Source organism: Narcine bancroftii, chromosome 4, assembly GCF_036971445.1.
Source record: "Narcine bancroftii isolate sNarBan1 chromosome 4, sNarBan1.hap1, whole genome shotgun sequence".
Taxonomy (NCBI): domain Eukaryota; kingdom Metazoa; phylum Chordata; class Chondrichthyes; order Torpediniformes; family Narcinidae; genus Narcine; species Narcine bancroftii.
Window position 1 is genome coordinate 181,229,910 of NC_091472.1, and position 19,457 is coordinate 181,249,366.

General features: G+C 44.5%; 1 long non-coding RNA gene across 1 annotated transcript; it reads left to right on the top strand.

Moving 5' to 3' along the window:
* Positions 1 to 528: 528 nt before the first annotated feature.
* Positions 529 to 9,895, top strand: LOC138760003 (uncharacterized). Its single transcript, XR_011355317.1, has 3 exons — positions 529 to 766; positions 8,436 to 8,522; positions 9,244 to 9,895. It is a non-coding gene; the product is annotated as an uncharacterized lncRNA (long non-coding RNA).
* Positions 9,896 to 19,457: the final 9,562 nt, after the last annotated feature.

Below are 19,457 nucleotides of genomic sequence, written 5' to 3' on the forward strand. Positions count from 1 at the left end.
TTCAGACAACAACCACTTCCTCACTTTCTGGCTGTTTGAAACAGGTCACCTGCTTACTCTTCCACCAATCATCTGTCTGCTTGCTCCAATGTCCTGTGAAACACTTTCTGGCTGTTTGAAACAGGTCACCTGCTCACTCCTCCACCAATCATCTGTCTGCTTCCTCCAATGGCCTGTTAAACACTTTCTGGCTGTTTGAAATGGGTCACCTGCTCATTCCTCCACCAATCATCTGTCTGCCTGCTCCAATGGCCAGCGAAACACTTTCTGGCTGTTTGAAATGGGTCACCTGCTCACTCCTCCACCAATCATCTGTCTGCTTGCTCCAATGGCCTGTTAAACACTTTCTGGCTGTTTGAAATGGATCACCTGCTCACTCCTCCACCAATCATCTGTCTGCTTGCTCCAATGGCCTGTTAAACACTTTCCGGCTGTTTGAAATGGGTCACCTGCTCACTCCTCCACCAATCATTTGTCTGCTTGCTCCAATGGCCAGTTAAACACTTTCTGGCTGTTTGAATCAGGTCACCTGCTCATTCCATCATTCCCCCTCCTGAAGTCCATAATCTGTTCATTGAGTTTGCTCGTGTTAATCCTCATCATAATGAGGGTTTTGCCAGTCACTGCACATAGAGTGACACTCAGATATCTAACAATTAGGCAACTGAACCTTTGCAGTGAACCTGGGCAATCTTTGAATATAAACAGCAGAGGTGTTTTCCAACAATCAAATTGATGAATTGCCACTGCGCCTAAAGAAGACAAAGTAAGAAGAACAGTAACATAATTAACATTAAATTAGTGAATAGCATCAAAATAGTAATTGTCACTCAGACTTGAAATGAGAGGTAATAACTAAGAAAAGAACAAAAAAAGAAACAAAATATTTTATTAAACCGTTTTGAGATATTTGGGCCTGTATTTTTCAGGGTTAAAGAAGTTGTTCAGAAATGATCACTTCTTTAACTATTTAAAATGATCATTATCCTTAAATTTTTAATCCATCTTTGGTTGGAGACCAAGTTCATACAAGCAGGTGATGGGTGGAACCAGATAATGGGCAGATGGATCAGATAGGAAAGGGGTTTGAGGGAGGGCTAGTTTTGGTATATAGCTCCTGGTGGGTGAAAGGAAGAGAGAGAGGCTAGAAGGTGATAAATGGAAGGTGCTGGAATTTGCTAAGTAAAGGATGTGATGATTTTCTAAGTGGAACCAGATAAGGGCAATGGAGCCAATTGGGCATGGCAGAAGGGGGAAAGGAGATCCAGAAGGTGGACTGTGTTGGTGATAGGTAGCAGAAGGCAGGACTTGGGTGAATCGGGAGAGAGAAAGGAGTTGAAGGAGTGAAAGTTACCAGAAGTGGAAAAATTCAATGTGTATACCATTATGTTGTAAGGAAACCTGAGTCTGCTCTAGATGTTCTGCTTCGCTGTTTACACACAAACTCCCTCAGCTACTTAGCTCGTCCCATCCTGTCTCTTGCAAGGATGCCACCCCATTCTCTCTATTTCTCCATCTCTGCTGCATCTGTTCTCGCGATTTGGCTTTCAACTCCAGGACAACAGAAATATCCTTTTTTTTTAAGGAAAATGGCTTCCCCTCTACTGTGGTTGACAGAGCCCTCTCCCACATCTATTCCATTTCCCACACTTGTGCTCCCACCCTGTGTGAGCGCTGCTGTGCAAATAATTCTGACACTAAGTCCACATACTGTACAACACGCTTTAATTAGCTTAAACTTGTACACATGAATCTCAGTACCTTTGCTGGATCCTCGCGTCTGGCTCTCCAAAGAGGCCAGCTCAAGTCTTTAAATGGGGTGGTGATTGATATCCAGAGGTGAGGCCAGCCTCCCAGGTTACCGACCTGCAGGTACAGTGGTTTTCCTCTGCAGTATGCTGGGAGGAGTGTGGCCAGTGTAGTGGTTGTATCACCGCACCCTGCCTCCCCCCAGTTAGAACAGAGGTAGAGTTTCCTTGATCCTGCCAGACTCAAAATAGAGCACATTGTTCTTCATGGACATCATGGTCGAAGTAAAAACATAATACTGTGAAACTCAGCAGGTCAAACACTGTCCTTGATATAGCAAAGCTAAAGATACAGAACTGATGTTTTGGGCTTGAGCCCTTCATGAAGGTATGGAAAAATGTTGGCAGGTGTCCAAACAAAAAGGTATGTGGGGGGGGGGCTAAAGTGTGGTGGGAGGAGCATGGTTCTGAACAAAAAGGTGCTGTGTGCTGTGATGCAGCAAGCAGACACAAAACACAGAAAAGACTACTGTAGGCTTTAATCCACTTAAACTCTGTTGTATACCAGTAGTAATCTCGATGGCTTCATGGACCCAAGAGGGGCCGGCTCATCTATATACAGGTCGATGATTGACAGCCAGCCAGGTAGAGTCTGCCTCCTAGGTGGTATTTCTGCAGGTATAGAGGTCACCCCCTGCAGTAGACTGGTGGGCACGCGGCCCAGTGCTGTGGTTGTATCACCACATTCACCCCTTTCTTAAAATAAGTCCAGTGGTGGTGGGGGTTGTCTCGGTGCCTGGTAGTATATACAAATTCAGGTGGTCCAGCAGCCATCTGTGCCTCTGTGACTGTTGCAAGATCAGCTCCTGGTCAATTGTTAGCAAGGGCGAGGTTGCCTGAGGGTCGGCTGGGTTCAGGGTAGCCGGGGCAACCGGCAGTGTCTGGCAGTTAGGGGGTGTATGTGTGGGACTGGTCCGTGAGGAATAGGGCCCTCTGGAAAGGTAGGGGAAGGAGCTAGGCTCCCGGTGAATCCTGAGTGAGCTAAAGGTATCGAAGAGGGGAGGTTGGGCAGGGTTCTAGTGGTGGGCGGAGCAGGGCCCCTACTGGTGCCAGATCCCTGGTTGAGATGCTGTCCATTGGGATACCTGATGTAGGCATAGTTCGGGTTCAAATGGAGAAGGAGCACCTGCTCAACCGGGGGTCAGAGGTTTGGGTCCGCACGTGCTTGCGGAGGAGCATCGATCCCAGAGACGTTAGCCATGTTAGACGCCAGTCGCTGATTTCCTAGGGAACGAGGAAAGGCGTTCGTGAGAGGTCTGATTGGTAGCCATGCATTAGAGCGACCATATGGCATGGAGGGCTTCTTGCCAGTAGTTGATGGACCAGCCTTTGGACCTCAGGGCCAGGAGGACGTCTTCCAGATCACCTCGTCTTCACACGACACCTGCCTGTTGCTCCTGGGGTTGTAGCTAGTCATGTAACTAGCTGCAATGCCTCATGCTAACAGGTACTGGTGAAGCTCCTTACTCATGAAGCCAGATCCCAATAACTGTGGATGAGTGCCGGGTATGGAAAAATGATAAAGATCTGTGTCATTGTTCTGATAACGGAGGTGGTGGAGGTGTCAGGGCAAGGGATGGCGAAGGGAAAACGGGAGTAGACGTTCTTGTTTGTGGATGGCAGGTGGCCCTTGTAATCGACACTGAGATGCTCACAGGGCTGAGTGGCCTTGACGACATAGGCCTGTGGCGGGCGGAAGAAGCATGGTTTATACTCCGCACAGACCTTGCATGATTTGGTCACGGTTCGGACTTCTTGTCCGGTGAGGTTCCGGGACTTAATAAAATGATACAAGCACATGGCGCCCAGGTGGCAAAGGGTGTTGTGCAGTGCCTGCAGTTGGCCAGACTGCACACTGGCACAGATCTGGCATAGGTCGTCGGGGAGTCATTGAACCTCCCTGGTCTGTCCTGGGTGTCATAGTTAAATGGGGCCAGCTCAACTCTCCAGCGCCAGATCTCATCATTCTTGATCTTATCCCTGTGGGTGGTGCTGAACACGAATGCCACTGCCCTTTGGTCAGTGAGAAGGGTGAATATTCTGCCTGCCAGGCAGAGAAGCCAGTGGCAGACTGCTTCCATGATTGCCTGGGCCTTCTTTTCAATGGCAGAGTGTCCAAGCTTGGAAATGTGGAAGGTCCTGGAGAAGAAGGCCATGGGTCAGCCCCGTTGGTTGAGGGCAGCCGCGAGGGCAACATCATAGGCATCGTACTCCATCTGGAATGGGGTTTCCTTGTCCACAGCATGCATTGTGGTATTGGCGATGTCTTGTCTGATGTGGGCGAATGCCGCTTTCACCTCGGGGGGGGGAGGGTAAAGGTCATGGCTTGGGCCAGTGAGCAGACCTTGTCCAAGAAGAGGGGGTGCCACTGGGAGTAAGTGAAGAGCCCTAGGCACCTGCGGAGGGCTTGAGCATGAGAGGAAGGGGCAGTTCCATTAGGGGGCACAAGCGTTCAGGTCAGGACCGATGACACCATTTTCCATGATGTACCCTAGGATGGCGAGACGGGTGGTGCAACATGCATTTCCCTTTATTGTTAGTGAGGTTCAGCTCCTCAGCCATCTGGAGAAATCTCTCCTGGTTGTTATTTTGGTCCTGCTGGTCATGGCCACAGATGGTGACATTGTCCAAGTATGGGAAGGTCATTCTTAGATTGTGCTGATCTTCCGCTGGAACATGGAGACCCCATTTGTGGTCCCAAATGGAACCCAGCAGAACTTTAGAGGCACTCATCTGCCTCAAAGGCAGTATAAGGTTTATCTCAGGCATAGATGGAGACTTGGTGGTAGGCCAACTTTAAGTCAATCGTGGAGCAGACCTAATAGTGGGCAATCTCGCTGACCATGTCGGCTATTCAGGGTAGGGGGTAGGCATCCAACTGGGTGTACCGGTTGATAGTCTGGCTATTGTTGATGACCACCCTCAGTTTGCTGCCCCCTTTTACAACCATGACCTGGACTCTCCAGGGAGTGGTTCTGGGCTCTATGACACCTGCTGCCAGAAGCCGTCACACCTCTGCCTTGATAAAGGTTCTGTCGACTGCAAAATAGCACCTGCTCTTGGCAGCTATAAGCCTACAATCTGGCATAAGATAGTTGAAGATGGATGGAGGTGGCATCCGTAAGATGGAGTGGCTGCCGGTGGACTGGGAGCATCACTAGGGTTTGTGCTGTGGATGGTGTGTGAACAGAGTGGGCCACTGAAGGTGAGGGTGAGACTTTGGAGATGACTGGAGCACAGAGCTGGGGCATGACCAGGAGCCTGAGCCCTTGATATGTTTCTCCACCCACTGCTAGATCTGCTGAGCAGAGTCTGAGAGCACATGGTCCTGGGAAGCGAAGGCGATCGAGAAGTTAGTGGGGTATACCTTTAATTTCAGCATCCAGGCCATGTTCGGGTGCACAAAGCTCTCAGCACTGCTGCTATCAAACAGGCATTTTGTTACCTTCCCATTGACAGCAATGTCCATCATCGAGTCCCTGAGTCCATGGGGAATGCCCTTCTTTAGCGTGGTCAATGCTAGGACCATCTTGGGGTCTGTGTCACTGCTCCCTAATGGTTGCGGCGAATAGTGGCCAGTGGCTTTGCTCTGGGGTATGGGATACATCGGGTACGCGATCCTGCATGTTGACTATGTCATCCCATCGGTGAGGTGAGTGAGTTGGCGCGGTTGGGAGCTGGCTGGTCCATGATGGCGGCGCCTGGAATTGGTGACCTGACTGGAAGTGAAGCTGGAAGTGATGTCATTGGTGTGGGTGGACGTGACATCTTTGGTGTGGGCAGAAGTCTGGTGGAGGAAGATGGCGGCACCTGTGCTGAGCACACTGCCGTGGTGCGGACGGGTGGCCAGACTGGAAGTTATGTCGGCGTTGCGGGCACAAGTGGCGGGCCTGGTAATGGGATTGCCTGGTCTTTGCATGTGGTGGTGGTGGCCGGAGGTGCTCCCCGCTGATTGTGGAGGGCCTCAGTGCTCCTGATGGGTCTGGAGAGGCACACTTTAGTGAGGTGGCCTTTCTTAATGCATCAGGACCAATGCAAGTTCCTCGCTGGGCAGCTCTTTGGGGAGCATCTGTTCAACCCACACCAGGACCCACAGTACTTGCAGTGGCAGGTTGCATTGGCAGCGGTGATCGTCTCCTCCCCGTAGGGGCCCTCAGTCGTCAGCATTGGTCAGGCTGGAGATTTGGGGAGTTGGGCATTGAAAACTTCTTCATGGTGGGCTGCAGCTTTCAGAGTGTGAATTCTGGTAAGGGTGACAGTATTTTCTTACTGGAGTCTCTGCCACGTGGCCCTTATCAAAACACTCGCACGTGGGCATCTTGGATGAGTTGCTCCATCTCATCTTTGGTTGGCCTGGTCTTGGTCAGGCACGGGCGAGCTAGCTCACGTTAGGTGACTGCCATCTCACCTGGCTGCTGCACCATGATGCTGAGCAGGTACCAGACTTATAGCATGTTTGTAGGGGGCCTGTACATGCTTTCCAGGTTGGCCATCAGAGGTTCATAGACCGAGCAGTCTCTGATGGCCTGGAAAGCACAGGGGCCCAGTTTTGTGCTCAGTACCATGAGTTTCTTTTGGTTCGTGTTAATCACCTCAGCCTATGTCTGGATGATTGCCTCAATAGCATGCTTCCAGATCTCGAAGCATTCTGAGGTATCTAGGTGTTGGGGGTCAATTTCCAGACCCGATGGTGAGGAACTTCTCCATTGTCTTGAAATTTTAAGTGAATTAAATTGTGGTGCAACAAGCAGGCATAAAACAGAAAAGACTGCACTAAAGGCTTTAATCAACTTAAACTCTGTTATACACCAGTAGTAATCCTGATGGCTCCACGTGTGACTGGCCCATGAGGAGCCGGTTCAAGTCTATATACAGGTTGATGATTGATAGCCGGCCAGGTGGAGTCAGCCTCCCAGGTGGTTTTACTGCAGGTATGGAGGTCACCAACCTCCCCCGCAGTAGGCTGGTGGGGATGCAGCCCAGTGTTGTGATTATATCAACACAGAAGGTAAGGGGGGATGTGTTGGGGGGAGGAGCATGGTTCCATCCAAAAGGTATGGGGTGGATGTGTTGGGGGGAGGAGAATGGTTCCATCCAAAAGATAAGGGGGAAAGAGGTGTTGCCTAGGTAGCTGTAAAATGTCTGCCTCCTGAGATGTAGACAGAGGTGTCAGAAATGGTCCGCATGAATTTGGGGGCAGAGAGGAAGCTCATAGAGAACACAATAAAATTGACAAATTCTCCACCAACAATACTTTCGTCAATATAGAGGAGAAAGACTTAAAGGGAAGCCGAACCAGAAAAGGTTTGAAATGAGGACCATTCCAGGTAGCCAATGAGAAGAAAGGTGCAGCTGGGGCCCATGGCTGCACCCTTGATTTGTAGAAAGTGACAGTTATCAAAAAAAGTTGTTCATGGTAAGAACACATTCTGCCATGTGGACAGGATCATTATTGCTGGTTGGATCATTCTTCTCAAAAGAACCAAAGGATCCCAAGACTTGCCTGATACAGAATAGAGGAATGTTACATGTCACTTGCTGTTATCCTTTCATGTTATTCCATCTATTTACCATATGGTTTAAAAAAAAGGCAAATTTTCCCCAAGGACTTGCAAGTCACTTTAAGTGAAAGAGATTTCCCTTCTAATGCCTCCTCCTTCTCTACTGTGAAAATATTGACTTGTTTGTTGCTTCGGAACCTCCTTGAATTATAAGTGAAAAATAGGCTGTGAAATAATATTCTGCCTCAAACAAGCACAGACCAGTCTCTTGCCTCTTGTTTGTTGATTTCTCTTATGCTAATATTTCTGTTGCCTGCCATGGCTCAGTGGAAAATGCAACAAACTTTGAGTCAGAAAATAGTGGATTCAAGTCTCTTGGTAGAGACTTAAAACAAAAATCCAACTAACTTGCTGTAAAACTACCAACAAGTGACCTACCCTCTGACAAGCACAAGAGACGTGTCTCATTAACCCCTCCAAATTCTACTTTCATCTACATTTTAGAGTTGAATAACAGAGAACAATTAATCCTGTCGAGCCTCACGGGAGGAACATGCTGACTCTAGATACAGTAAAACCCTGGTACTTGGAATTCAAGCAACCAGCAGTCTCAACCACCGGCAAAAGAAAAAACGTAATCGAGGAAAGTAACTTTTTAAATTAAAATAAATATAATAGGTAAAACTACTTAAGTATAAAAATGTAGAAGTAACACATTTGTTACAATAACACTTTGGTGAAGATGGGAGCAGATATTCAGACAGGAGAGTAAAAACACATGCAAATGCTAGAGGAACTCACCCAATCTTTCAGCATCCAATGGACACAAAGATATATTGCTGACATTTCAGGTCTGAGCCCTTCTTCAAAGAACAGCCAATGGAATGTCATGCCCGTGCTTTACTTGTAGCAGGTGTTTAAATAAAGTATGAATAAAATTGTGCCTGAATAAAGTGGTGTTGTCCAGGATGAAGAACTGGTTGATGCCACTCACCGTTGGGGTGACTCTCTTAAAGTGTCTCCTTATCCCTGATTAGAAAGAGTCACCCCAGTCAGTGGCTTAATCTGTAAACTTGGGGGAGGCGGTGTTAATTATCTATAATGTTATTGTTTATCTTTTGGGCAGCTCCATCGAGGGGGAGGAACCTGCAGATGCCGTGACGGTTAAATGTATTCAAAGAATGTGACTGAAAATAAAATAAAAAGCTTTAAGGTTTGTATAGTTTGTTCAGTGTAAGTACAATACAGTATATTTTGTATTTTAAACTGTTTATTCTTAATGCAGCTATATGAGTTCAGCATTGTCTCAAGCAACCGGAAGATATTCTTATCTGGCATCTACTAATGCCCAGAGGTGCAAGATACTAGGGGTTTTACACACCAGAGATTAAGAGTAAACCCATGTCACTGGAGTTGTGAGGCAGCAGTTCTACTAACTGCACCACTGTACTTCCCCAGCTCCGTGCAGTCATTGATCTGCGTGGTTGAGCAGCTTTATTATCAGGGGATCTGAAACAGCTGCGAGGTTAACGGTTACTGCAGCACTTTAAATCAGCAAAGGGTACACACTAAGCTAGTGAACCAGGATTTTACACTTCATTCACCATATGAATATCCCAAATAATGGGAGTAAATAGCCTTCAGATGCAGCCATGTGGTACTGTTTACACCTATTTGCATCGAAACAGCAGTTTCCCCTTCTTTCTCCTCTCCTGTGGCTTCTCTGAGCTCTCATCAGAGGTGACTTCATTTTTCTTCTAGTTTACTGCCGAAAAAGTTTCAGGGAACATAAAGTTTTGAATCCTAACACCGTAAGGCGTGTCCAAAGAATGCCACATTATTGAAAATGTGCCTTTACTGGAGAGCAGAAAACGATGGCAACAGCCTTAGTGTCGTGGAACACCTCAATGATAATCTCGTGTATTTTGTTACAGCAATGTCTACAGTTCAATAACAAAGTCAAGCACAAGCAAGAACAATATCAGGTCAATTTTTACTGCTCCATTTCCCAAATCTACCCGTTCTTTTGGCAGGTAACACTAACAGCTGTCTTTGATCATGGGAACATGTATGAAACTCTTAGCACTTTAAGAATGCTGTCTGCTGATCAAAGGATGTAATTCTGACAGTGAAGCTGGCAGAATTTGAACTGTTTCCCAAAGAAAGCATGCTTCAAATGAAAAGATTTAGTGTTCACCATCACCATCTTCATGTGCAAAATAGTTTGTATAGCCCCAACTGTCAAATTGTATTCGCTATTGGTTTATTTTGAACAGTAATAATGTTTCCATACACCAATGCAGAAACGTTCAAATTACACTGTATTCCCTGGATCTCAGATTTTGAAATATAATTTGCTGTACATAAGTCAAAGCAGTTCTTTGACATTGCGTGGCATATGTTTGTGGTTCATTCACATTACAGCAGGGAAAGGTTAAATAAATGAATAATGCTTAAGTTCAAAAGTACACATTTATCAAAGTTAAGATCAAGAGAAGGCTTAACTTATCCCATTGTAAAATAAATGAGAGAAATGCTAATTGATTAAACGGTCACATAAACTACTCCTTAGGTGGCTGCATAATGTTTAGTGGGGTTTCAAACTTATCTTTTGATTTTATAAGAAATTAATGAAAACCTTTGACAACATTCATTATCACAATCACCATATAATTATGAAAAAAAATTAAATCAGTACTTTGCATTTTTCAGATTTAAACTTATAAATGCAGAAAAATATATAATTGGCTGGTTTGTTTCTGAATAGCTTCAGATAGTTTGACTTTGTCCTGTGAACTATGGTTCTCTAAGAAAGGTGCATCTTAAGTTTTACTTGAACTGGTAGCTCAGTAAAGAACTACTGGGACACATTGAATGAAAAAAAAGATTCCAGTGAATGAAACTCAATTAGCAGTACTCTGAGGAAAAGAAACATTCACAACATGCACAATAATGAGCCCTTTGCCAATTCCAAATCAATGAACAAACTGCATAGTTGGTAGAAATGAAAGCCAGACACGTATTTATACAGCTTGTCAATGTGCCCTGAAATGCTTTATAACCAACCAAGTCCTTATGAAATCTGGTCACCATTTATACAGGGAACTGCAGCAACCAATTTTTATACAGTGCATGATTCCATGAATAGTTGATGATTGAATGTATCAAAGTGCAGTGAAGATGTTTCTTCAATAGATAATGTGATTTAGTGATGCAAATTGAGGAACAAAAATGTGCTAAAGCAAGCAATTAAGTTCCTGGCATTTCTGCAAGATAATATGATGGCATTCTTTACCTCCATCTCAATGAGTAGATGACTTAGTTTAACATCCTCTGTGAAAATTGGTATCTTCAATGTTTCATATGTTACATATTTGCACCAGTCTGGATTTTTGAGCTCGTGTTTCAAGAGTGTGGGGTTAAATGCTCAACATTCTGGGCCTCAGCTGGGAGAACTATAACTGGCCTAAAATATTAGAAAGTACGTTCACTCCCCATTCTACCTTGATCCCATTTCCTCTGTCTCCTTTCGTCCAGCTCTCCAACCCCTTGCCTCTCCATTCAGAAAGCTATTCTCCCTCTCTATTTGCTCTAGTACTCTCCCTCCCTTAACCACTATTACCTCCTGCCTGTGGGCCTGTGCACCTAACTCTGACCCGCTTACCATTTTATTCAGAAGCTTGTCTACATTTTATTCTTGCCTTGATAAAGGGCTCAGGACTGAAACATTGGTTATGTATCTGTATCTTTGGGGTGTAAAGTATGTTGTGTGATCTGCTCAGTTTCTCCAGCATTGTGTTTTTACCACAATCACTGCGTCTGCCAACTTTCATGTTTTACTCCTCTCAGGTTCTGAGATTATTTGCTTATACTCCTACATATCTGGCTTTGTTCACAATTCCTCAAATATCAAGTCAAGATTATTATCATCTGGTTGCACAAGTACAACCCGACGAAAGAGCGTTCTCCGGCCCTCAGTGCAAAACACCCAGATACACCATCAGACATAGCACACATGCAGTCAAACAATACATATGAAGAACAACCATTTATGTATATAAATAAATAAATATTCTTTTGTTAATATGATTTGGTTAGTGTGAGCAATTCCTTTGGTCGTTCAGATTTCTCACTCCCTGTTTCTCAGCTTGGTGGTTGCCGGTTCTGATACTTCTGCATCTCTTTCCTTTTGAGAGCAGCTGAAAGATGCTGTGTGCGGGGTGAAAAGTACCCTCTAAAGACAATGATCCCGGTAGATCATGTCAATGGAAAGGGATTGGTGGGGGAGGGAGAATCCAGTGATCCTCTCTGCCACTCTATGATCCTGTGGATTGTTCTGCGAACCATTTCTCTGCAGCAACTGTTACACTCTGCCGTGCTATCAATAGAGTCCCTATAAAAGCTTGATAATGATGGTGGCTGGTAGTCTTGCCCACCTCAGTCTTCTCAGGAAGTGCTGTCACTGTTGTGCCTTTCTGACAAGTGAGAAGTTGTGTGTCCACGAATGGACACTAGTTAAGTGGACGCCATGGAACTTGGTGCTCTCTACTCTCTGCACTATGGAGTTGTTGATGTGTAATGGAGGGTGGTCATTCCTTGTCCTCCTTAAGTCCATAATGAACTCCTTTGTCTTGTCCACTTTGAGACTAAGGTTATTACTCTCACACCCTGTCATGAGATTTTCTTCCTCTTCTCTGTAGTGCGACTCATCATTGTTCCTGATGAAGCCAGCTACTATCATGTCACCTGAAAATTCGATGACACTTTTGGAGATGGATTTGGCAATGCAGTCACGGGTCAGTAGCTTGAACAGGATCAGGTTGAGCACACAGCCCCGAGGAGTTCCAATGATCAGCATTCTGCTACCAACTAAGACAGATTGTGATCTTTCCATTAGGAAGTCCAGTATCCAGTTACAGTTGAGTCCTAGTGAGGACAGCTTCTCCACTAGCCTTTGGGGAATGATCGTATTACCCACCGAATTGAAGTCGATGAACATATGAGGCTGGTGTCAGCATACATCTGAGTAACCTGTGCCAGCTGACAGCAGGGCCTGGACAACTCTCAAACTTGGACTAATGGCAGATAACATTGTGCTGTAGTAACACTAGGCGCCAAGGGGAGGTCTATACAGGACTTTTGAAATGACAACATTAAGCTCCACAATCATGTGCAAAGATCCCAGCTGCCAAAATGCAAACTCTCCCCATTGCTTCAACTGTCTCTAAATTGTCAAAGTGTTGCCTCACGTCCAAATAATTAACAATATTGCATCATGATTTGAGGTGTTCTTCCAACAATATACCAGTTCCATTGCTATGACCACCTGCTTCCTCCTCTGGAATCAGTTGCTGCTCACCTCCTGCTGATTCCCTCATGTCTGCCCATTGTTACGTCAAATTCTGTCCTCGCTGGTCTCCCACTGTTCAGCCAACCCATACTGCATGAAATTAACTCACACCATAGTTTTAGAATTCTCACGCTTTCCTGCAAATCCTTCCAAGGCTTCACAGCTCCTCTCTCAAATTGGTTCATTATGCTCCGCATGACAGTCCATTTGGGAGAAATTGGGACAACAAAACATTGTGGAGAGAGAAACAGTAGTGCAGTGGTTCGTTCTACAAGTAACAGCAACCTGAATTCAATCCTCACCTGCAGTACTGTCAATGTGGAGCTTTCTCATTTCTCCCTGTGACTGAGATGTTTTCTTGGTGCTTCAATTTCCAGTCACATCCTGAAAATATGTTGATTATTATTCACCACCATAAATTTCCCATCCTGGATATGGGTGGTAGCAGAATTTGGAGAAGAATGACATGGGAAAAAAAATAGGTTAGGTGTGAATAATTAGAGGATAGAGTTGACCAAATTCTTCTCAGTTCTGGATAGACTTGATGGGCCAAATAGATTTCTTTCAGGTCATGAAAAAAAAAATGAATGAATCGGTAGATTTCAGCCATCCCGCCCTACATATTGATGATGTTTTCAACGCTAGCCTCGTGGTCACCTCAATATTTTTGCAGCCGCAAAATTTCCAGTGCACAACCAGCATCCTTGCAATGTACATTCCATGAAGCACAGTCAGACTGCAAGTAATGGGAACTAAGACCTCATCCTCAGACTTCCAGGTGGCTTTCTGACAGCTTGTGATGTCAATATCTCTGAGGCATAGAAAATCATTTGAAAAGAATGAGCTATTTTTTTTAAATCCCAAATTTCCCTTTGGTTCTTTCATTGAAAATGTCTTTATTTGGAGCAGTAAAGTGCAATAAAAGCACAATGCAACTGAAGGTTAACCAACACGAAACTAGAAAAATGGAAAGTTGTGAAATCAGGATAAAGAATGCCACTGTTCCAATATCTTTGAGGGAAGAAGAGCAGAGAAATGGAACTAACCAGGTCACTCCTCAAAAGATCTTGTGCAGGCTCAATGGACTGTATGGCCTTCTTCAACATTGAAGAATATCACTTGCCCATCCCACAAGGGTAATAGAAATTCATGAATATTTCAGAAAGACAGCCAACTGGTCTTCCACAAGTGGTACTTAGGCAAGTTTAATATGAAAAACAAAGGGTAATTATATTTATTGATAGATACAATGTATTTTAATGAAGATAAAATGTTGTTCTGCTATTTCAGATAGAACATCAAGAAATATTCTTAAAAATACTGAACCGCAAGGTGAATCAACAAAATACAAACAGAGGGAAGCTTCTTTGTGGTGGTGAAACAGATTATGTGGATCTATAATCTCTTAGACTTCATGTACTGAATGCTCAAAACAGAGTGGATGTATAAATCCAGATAAAATTCATAAAAATGCATCTATTGGGCATTCCTTATCAGCAACTCTCACCAATGCACAGAAGCAATCATCAGGTGAACAAAAATTGGTGATGTCTTTGGCCGATGGTTCCAATATGGATGTTATGTGGCAGTTGCTACAACACAGAAAGCACACCACTGAACTCTGTGGTGTTTCCAGTAGAACTGTTTATTTGAATTTGTGCACGCCCCTTTAAGGGCCACGGGAGTTCTTCCCCCATGCAGTGGTGATGCCATCCCATTGCCCGGGATGCAAGGTGTGGCCTAAGCCATGAGGTGATGAGCAAGTCCCGATGGCACCATCTTCTGCAGCTGCCCTGCCAGCGTGGCGGTACAAACGGGGCCGGTTCGCTTACAGAGATGTGCGCTGCCACACAATCCCCTCCCCTCCAGAACCGGCTTACGCATCCCACCGCTTGGGTGGCCGAACGCTCCGTCTGCACTGGTTGGTCTAAGTCCACGTGCGCTGGCTTCAGTCAGTCGACAGTGAACAGTTCTTCCCTGTCCCCAGTGTCCAGAGTTAAAGTCTTTCCCGATCGATGGAGGACTTTGTACGGGCCCTTGTACGAGTGCTGCAGGGAGTCAAGTGTGGGCCAGGCCGGACAAACACGAACTCCACTGAGGCCAGCTCTTTGGGAACGTTCGCCGGGTGCTTGCTGTAGTGTGTCAGTGGTGGGGGTGCCAGTGAGGCGAATCTGTTGCGGAGGTCCATGAGAATGACTGGGGCCTCACCTCAGGATATAGTGCCTGCTCCGAAAAACTCCCCTGGTAGTGACAGCAGTGCACCGTAGATGAGTTCCATGGATGATGTCTGGAAGTCTTCTTTTGGAACCGTTTGAATGCCAAGCAGGATGGGATCTTGTGCTCTCAGGTGGGATTCAAGGGTGGTCAGGGGTAGCATGCTCAACTCTGCTCAGGTGTCCATCAGGAAACGCCCTCCATTGGTCTTGTCCACTACATGTAAGAGGCTGGTCATGTGGCCAGTCATCGCAGCCATCAGCAGTGGCTGGCCTGGTCGTTTCTCTGGTATGAGCAGGGTTGGCGACACTTGTGGGCTTGGGCTCCGCAGCATTGGTGATAGAAACATCAGGTGGATTGGTGCTCCTCCATCTTCTGTCTGGGGCGGGCTGTGGTCGGCTGGGTCCAGGGCGGGCGACCTGGTTCATGACGGCCTCATTCTCTCATTTAGTTTGCCACAACACGTCGGCGTGGGCTGCGACCTTGCGGGGGTCCGAGAAGTCCTTGTCCGTTAGTAGGAGTTGGATCCTCTGGCATCTGTTCAAGGAAGGCTTGCCAGTGCACCATTAAGGTGGATGGGGCTCTGTCCCGCAGGCCGTCGAGGTGCATCAGCCTGGTCACGTGCTACCGACGGGAGAGACCGAAGGTGCTGAAGAGGAGGGCTTTATAGGTGATGTACTTGCCCTCCTCTGGAGGATTGTGGATCAGGTCACCCACTTTGGCTGGAGTTTCCTTATCGAGGGTGCTCACCACATGGTATAACATGGTGTTGTCCTAGGTGATTTGCCGAAGGTGAAACTCTGTCTCCTCCTGCCCGAACCACGTGCAGGGTCAATAGGTCCAAAAGGGGGGGAGTTTCACGGAGGCAGCGCTGATCTCTGACAAATCCATGTTGGGAGTCCAGATAACGTCTGGGCTCTGCGGGATCACCAATGTCGTAGCTGCTACAACACAGAAAACACACCACTGAACTCGGTGGGGTTTCCAGTTGAACTGTTCATTTGAATTTTGCTCACACCCCTTTAAGGCCCACGGGAGTTCCGCCCCGCTCAGCAGTGGTGGCGTCATCCCGTTGCCTGGGACGCGAGCTGTGGCCTAAGCCACAAGGCGATGACCAAGCCCTGACGGCGCCATCTTCTGCAGTTACCTCGCCAGTGCGGCAGTAAAAACGGGGTCGGTTCGCTTCCAGAGTTACTTGGTTAAATAGATATGAAGCACTTTGCTGCTTTTTGTATCTAGCATCATAATCAAACACTCAGAGTTCACATAAAGTTCACTTATCAATTAGAAGTGCATCTTGCAATGCTCAGTGTGATACTTGGATTTCCTGCTCTATTTAAGATTGCTAATTTAACACAAATCAGTGATGAATTGTAAGAAACCTGTTTCTTAGACAACATCTAATAAGGGTTAAAAACAGCACATTTTTTTTTAATTTTAAAATGCCACAAAAATTGGAGAAATGTAATTGTTAATGTAGAATGATTGAAAAAAAATTAAGAGAAAATTATTTCCCAATTCAAACTAAAAATTATATTATTCTGTATTAATCCGTCTTAAATCTAATTGAGGGGTGTGTTTTGCCACTCTTCCCTTTCATACTTGTTTTGATTATTTTGATGCACGTCTTGGAAGATTTTTCAGTGCCTGTTAAATTGTTAAAGATGAATCGAAGAGATTAATCAGCATTTTCCAAAATTGTCATCAGGAAGCTTCCGTTTATAATAGGTGAGCAGTTAATTCTGCAATTAAATTACCATTTCTTGTTAAATGGCAAATTAACATTTTGAATGGTCTTTAAAAATCCAATGTTATTATTAATTCTTAAAAAAAATAAAGAAAATTTACATGAATAAGTTAATAGATACGTCTTGTTAGCTCAATGCCTAAATTTATTTGAATACCTACATTAAATGTTATCTCTGACAGTAGTATCTCATGCCATGAATGTCATAGCACTACAAACAGTAAAGAACATCCCCAGGTTCACCCAATGAAATCTTCGCAAATTTGACTGCATGAATTTAACAGCTGATAGCATGGGGTGCATATATAGTAGGTCCCAACATAAGTACTAGTGGCTGAACTGCGAGTGGGAATGTGATTGCAATTTCAGCTTCAAGTTCTCTCATCTCATTTCCAAATCTACCCCATCCCCTTCACCCATTTACTAGAATTTGTCCACTTTGAACGGGAATATGTCAGTTATATCAATAAATTGAACTGACATTACCTGAAGAACCATAAGACACATAAAAGGAAATAAAAATAACTGTAGGTTGATTTTTTTAAATTTGATGGCAATATTCCTGTACCTGGAAGTGTGTTGATTATATTATTTAATATTCTTTTAAAAGCTGGCTGCTGAGATGATGTAAACTGTACTAAATGCCAGCCATTGCAGGAACTTGCAATAGATCATCTGGAACTCAAAAATTGTTGTTACCCTGGGTTGTTATGTCGTTGCTATAACATCATGAATAAAATCTACATCTTTAAGTGACTTTTGCAAACAGTATTAAGGTACCATACAAAACTCTTTAATGTCACAAAAGAGATAGTAAAATAATTTCTACTTTTACTTGTCCAACCCCTTCTTGAATTACATTGTATCGAACAGGAAGAAGCATAATTTAAAGGGCACTAATTTCCAAACATGCTATGTCGAAGCCCCCACAAAAGACTGGCTTTGCAAGGTACAGACAGTGTCGTGGAAGAAGTAAAAGAAGGCGAAGGAATAAAGTTAAATATTGTACCCAAGTAAGAACACAAAGCTGGAGAAACTCAGCAGGTCAAACCATGTCCTTTATTTAGCAAAGATAAAAATCCTTAACCGACGTTTCAGGCGTGAGCCCTTCATCAAGGTATGGAAAAATGTCGCCCAGCATTGTATTTTTACTTCATTCACGATGTTTACACATTTTCATGTTTTATATCTAAATATTGTCTTTTTTCTTTGGCTTGGCTTCGCAGACAAAGATTTATGGAGGGGTAATGTCCATGTCAGCTGCAGGCTCGTTTGTGGCTGACAAATCCGATGCGGGACAGGCAGACACGGTTGCAGCGGTTGCAAGGAAAAATTGGTTGGTTGGGGTTGGGTGTTGGGTTTTTCCTCCTTTGTCTTTTGTCAGTGAGGTGGGCTCTGCGGTCTTCTTCAAAGGAGGTTGCTGCCCGCCGAACTGTGAGGCGCCAAGATGCACGGTTTGAGGCAAGATCAGCCCACTGGCGGTGGTCAATGTGGCAGGCACCAAGAGATTTCTCTAGGCAGTCCTCGTACCTCTTCTTTGCTGCACCTCTGTCTCAGTGGCCACTGGAGAGCTCGCCATAGAACACGATCTTAGGAAGGCGTTGGTCCTCCATTCTGGAGACGTGACCTACCCAGCGCAGTTGGATCTTCAGCAGCATGGTTTCGACGCTGTTGGCCTCTGCCATCTCGAGTACTTCGATGTTAGGGATGAAGTCGCTCCAATGAATGTTGAGGATGGAGCGGAGACAACGCTGGTGGAAGCGTTCTAGGAGCCGTAGGTGATGCCGGTGGAGGACCCATGATTCGGAGCCAAACAGGAGTGTGGGCATGACAACAGCTCTGTTTACGCTAATCTTTGTGAGGTTTTACCAGACTCTTTTGTGTAGTCTTCCAAAGGCGCTATTTGCCTTGGCGATTGTACCTCTCAGTTAAAACCCACCTCATCAAAAGATCATGCTGACCCATCATAGAGCAATCCTTTGTTTTTTATTCTCATAAATCATTTTGATTCCTTAACCTTTTTAAGTCATAGCAATTCCAATGTTTCCTCACTCATATAAAAGCTGACATATTTATATGTCAAAAGATGAATCATGAAATTTTATGTTGTAAATATCACCACACTGATAAATTGTGTATTTTATATAAACTGAATGTTGCCCATAAATACACCTCTTAAAACATTAAAAGATCTTATTCATATTGAAATTGAAATTACATAACATTTATACTTTACAGGTGCCTCAGATTGAGATTAAATACTTTAAGTAGCATAATAATATTTCATGGAATCAATATTTCTAACATTGAGAACAGAAACAAAATCACAGACCTAAATAAAAATCAAAAATTTGTAATATTGTAAAATTATGCAGAGTTTTTCAAAGCTTATCAACAAGTAAGCTTACCAATGTTCCTTCATTTGGACAGCTTCAAATGAATCTCTTGATTTTCCGGTGAGCATAAATTTTATTTGCTTTGAACACCAGGTAAAAACTTAAGATTTTTATTGATTATATATACATTTTTAAAATTATTACCAAAAATAAAATTCCAGTTGAAATATATATCTGTCTGGCCAAATGAGATTCCAAAGTCCAGAGCAACAGTATAATTTCTGTTTGAACGACTAATCGGTGATTTGATTGGCCCTTGAGATAGCATTTAGACTTTCTATAGTTCTTGTCCAACTATAAATATTCTGCCAATGCAGCCTTCTTGAGGTTTATGTGGTACTTCTTTAATTCCTTTTGTTTTTCAGCATTGAACACAAATCTCCATCTGTATTTTGAATTCCATCCCATATTTTTACACATTTGTCAATTTTGTGCCAGTGA